Genomic DNA, 4,746 nt, shown 5'->3' with positions numbered 1-4,746 from the left:
TTAGGGTTTAGAGATTAGGATTTAGGGTTTAATGTTTTGCTGACGACGTTAATTTTTTTTTTTTGTAATTACTACTATTTTTAATTTATTTCTTTTTACCTTTTAATTTTAAAAAGATAATATAATTTGACAATATTTTGTTTCCTTTTTTAAAAAATATCGAATATGAAATAACACAATCCTATTGGTTGATGAACCTAGAGGTTCACCCTAGGGGGTGAACCCAAGAATAAATCTTTTTATTTAGTCAAATCTTGGTCCCACCTAATATTTTTTTACCGCTTATATAACTTTAGTTTGTTTAGAGAATATTAACTAAGAAGATATGGATATATCCAATATCGAGATATTTTAGATTTTATTGTTTTCGTTATATATACAGCTTATGCGGTGTTTCAATCATTCATTGACTTCTGCACGGTAGTTCTTTGGAGGGATACTTCTTTGAAAGCAATTCATCTCCGGTAGTTTTGTTTTTGTGTGCCTTACTTATCCTTTATTAATTTTCTTTAAAGTGTAATTTTGATCTTGTAACTTTTTCCAGATGAATCACATGGCAAACGAGGATCATAATCGAGGGCAGCCCAAGTATTTAACGTCTTAGGTGTTCTCGATCCTTTCAAAGTGAATGGATCATTTTGTCCAGCTATTCTATCCACCAGGGTCAACAATTAAGTCTCAGTTGGCTGCTTTAGTTTTTTTTTTCTAAGTTTTTATTAGGTTTTGTAGCTTTCAAATTATCATTGGTGTTTCTCGAATAATGCTTTGTTGAACTTTTTAACATTTTAGTTAATTTAAGAAAGTTGGTCATTTGGGTTTTGTGTTATTATAAAATATATTTACTGAAAAGTGACGCATCTGATATTATTATAACAAAATACTGCACCAAAATATTTGCACCAAAAATGTTGTTTAAAATATTGCAACAATACAATTACAACAACATTCGGCAGATATTTTATATAGCAACTTTTGTAACGATTTAAATTGCATCCACACATCATAATTATTACAAAATATTTTATAGATGTCTTGTTGCACTAATGCTATTAAAACTGCAATAAAAATTATTGCAGATTTATTATGTTGTTTGTTATATATTTTCTGTAGCAATGATTTGCCACTATTAATGTCTCACAAATATGTTGTACATGTACAACAAAACTGTTACAAAACAGTTGTTGCAATAATATGACATATGTAGCAATAACTCAATTTGTTGCTAATATTGCAACGTATATGCAACAAACATAAATTTGCAACATCCAAACGATAAGAAGTTAAAATTTGTCACATTTTTATTGCAATTTTATATTTGCAACAATATGTTGGCATAATGCAACAAAATATCATTATAGCAATATGACAATTTTCTTGTAGTGGTTCAAAGTTTCAAACTTTGTGTTCAGGTTGGTGTAGACAGAATCAATCTTTCCATTGAAATCCACAGTCATGCGTTGCTGTGTCTCAAAAACCCTATCAAACATCTTTTCAATCTTGCTCTCTTGAGTAGACGGCGGTGGCCTCTGGTAGAAGGAATTTTCATAACTCCTGTTGTTGTTGTAGCTGTTGCTGAGGGTTTCTCGTACTGTGAACTCTGGTTGAAATTACCCCTATTTCCATAGGAGTTTCTGTTTCCACCCTGGTTTCCAGAACCTTGGAATCTAGTTCCACCAATGAAGTTCACCTTTTCTTCTTCCTCTGCTTTACCCTCTGTGTCTACAGCTTCTGCATCTTGAACAAGCAGACCTGCTTCCTAAGAAGCTTGTGAACATTGTCCAACTTTGCCTTCACCTCATCCATCTGATCATTCCCAAGGATGGTGGCAGATCTTTTCCTCACAAAATCAGTGTTCTTGGTGCTGCTGCTAGATGCTAGGTTTTCAATGACCTTCACTGCCTCCTCTGGATTCCTGGTGTTGAAGTTCCCATTGTTGGAAGCATCATGAGCCATCTGGTACTGCACCACTATGCCTCTGTAGAAAGTACTAAGCAGTTGTACTTCATTGAATCTATGGTGTGGACAGTCTCTTTTATAAGACTTGAATCTGATCCAAGAGCCTCTGAATGATTCTGCAGATTCCTGAGTGAATGTAGCAATCTTGCTCCTCAAGTCTTCAGCACGTGCTTCATCAAAGAAATTGCATAAGAATGCATTCTTGATGTCGCTCCAGGATGTGAGAGATCCTGGTGGTAACTGCTTAACCCAATGCGAATCTTCTCCAGTAAGTGAGAACTTGAAGAGCTTGCATAGGAGGTTGTCCTCAGAGACTCCCTTGAATTTAATAGCAGATATCAGATCCTCGAACCTCTCCAGATGGTCCATATGATGCTCATGAGATAACTCATAGTAGGGTATCTGTCCCACGAGTGTGTAGTGTTGGGGTCAAAAACGGATACGACGAAGTTAATGTTCAAATCTCCGTAAAAATCAATGTAAACAATTTTTTACGAAAGTTATTCTTCATAAAAAGAACCTTTATGAAGAGGCTTGCGGTAGAGTCTTATTCTAATCTCGATCGAACCAAATACCGATTATCCCAAGGCAACTGACATGTATCCAAACCAGCCACAGACAAGCTCGAGTATGGCAAATCGGACCATGCACAAGCCAAGCTCGGTCGCTACGTAGCGACCGAACACGCACACGGCTCGGTCGCTACGTAGCGACCGAGCACGCACATGGCTCGGTCGCTACGTAGCGATCGAGCTCGAGCAAAACGTCAATACGACATGAATCCATGCATTCTCTTCTACTCTTCAATGCTATCTCCCGTGAGCCATGGCTAAACTGTTCTTTGTTTATCGTCACTCGGAGTCATCAGTCAAATTTTACGATAAAAACCGCGGGATGTTCATTTTTATAAAAGAAACCGTAATAAACGTTTTGAGACAAAGAATGGTCCAAAGAGACCTAAAACGCAGCTCGAAGCGCACTTACGATTTCTTAACCGAAAACCCATAAGTCTTATGACGGTTTATGCTTGGTTCACAAGGCAAGATAAATGTTAAGTTTCCGCGGATAAAAGTAAAGTTTCCGAAGACAATCACGAAGATCAGAAAAAATGGAATATCTCCATTTTTGAGCTATGACGGCCATTTTTTTAAATAGCTAACTAAAACACAATATTAGTAGAACCTCCCTCAGACTTAAACAACACTATCTCCAGTGTTATACATTCTAATATTGGTTGGGATATAAATCATAAGGACAATATTTAACAAGGAAAAACGGTATACCTCACTTTGAAGTGATTGCCGACCAACACAGTTAAGTGGCGGGCAATACACTTGAGGCTCTGTCGATCGACACAGTTAAGTGGCGATCGATCGATGCTAGTGATGCTCTGTCGATCGATATTGCGCAACCATCATCGATCCTCTTGCAAACTCGTCTTCCTCGGATCTTTTCCTTTTACAGTAACACTGCTATAGTAACTCCCGATCTTCGGCTACAGTGTCGACCGAATTATTTGCTACAGTGTCGATCAATTTCCTTGCTACAGTGTCGATCGATGCTACAGTGCCTCTGCTACAGTGCCTCTGCTACAGTGTGGTTGCTACAGTACTGTCGTTACTGTTCATCCATTTTTTTTTTGACCTGCAATAAATAAAAACTTTAATCAGTAACAATCTAAACTAAACTGAAAGAAATTACCTAATAGTGGGTTGCCTCCCACTCAGCGCTTTGTTATAGTCATTTAGCTTGACTTTGGAGATCTGTTTTAGTCCGGATGAGGATGAGAACTCGCTCCAAAACAAGTCTCAATCTCTACTTTCTGAAGCTTTATCATCCTTATGTGAAAGTCTCCTCCATAGACTCTTCTCCTTTGTCTATCATCTCAGCAATAAGGAGTGCTCGAACCTTTGCAAATGGCGTTGAGAAGCATCTCCTGCGCACTCTGGATTTTCTGACATAACCTCCCTTGGTCCTTTTCCTCTTCTTCCAATTCCTCTTCTTCTTTCCCCAAGACTTGTCTGATCGCGTGGTGGTATCTCCATCCCTAAGATTTCCACACACAGCGAACTCCTTATGCTTAATACGCGTCCAGTGTCGATCGACGATGAAGTGGTACTGTCGATCGATGGTGACGCGGTAGTATCGATCGATGGTGAAGTGGTAGTGTCAATCGATGCCGGTTTGTTGGTGTCGATCGATGGTATCCGGTCGGTGTAGATCGAAAGTGATGCGGTAGTATTGATCGATGGTGAAGTGGTAGTGTCAATCGATGCCGGTTTGTTGGTGTCGATCGATGGTATCCGGTCAGTGTCGATCGATACTGGTTCTGCTGGGCCCTTATCGACTCCATCTTCAAATCGCAACCCTCTCTGAGAAGCTTCTACGTGCTGATGATCATCCAATACCTCAATGTAAGAACTGAACTGCATACTTCTATCTTGTGGGATAGGAGATTCAGCTTCAAATACAGCGTATGGAACCATAATCTTCACATGATCATGTATCCTCTTCACTCTTTTGTGAAACCCAGCAGCTTCCTCTGTCCAGATAGGTGTTCTCTGATGTTTAGGGACATCAAGGTGTGAGGCTTTAGACATGTACATCCTCTCCTCAATCGGTTCCATCTCAATTATGCAACCTGGCGGAGCGTCTAGCAATGGGAATCGATTGATATTAGGTGGGTGGTGTCGATCGATAAGTGGTTGGCGTTGTAGATTGATGTCGAGTGGGTGTAGATCGATGATGTGGGGTGGTTGTCGATCGATCTCATCAGGTTGGTGTCGACCG

This window comes from Brassica oleracea, chromosome C4, assembly GCF_000695525.1.
Source record: "Brassica oleracea var. oleracea cultivar TO1000 chromosome C4, BOL, whole genome shotgun sequence".
Taxonomy (NCBI): domain Eukaryota; kingdom Viridiplantae; phylum Streptophyta; class Magnoliopsida; order Brassicales; family Brassicaceae; genus Brassica; species Brassica oleracea.
The sequence above is the reverse complement of the archived record's forward strand: the minus strand, read 5'-3'. Positions refer to the sequence as shown.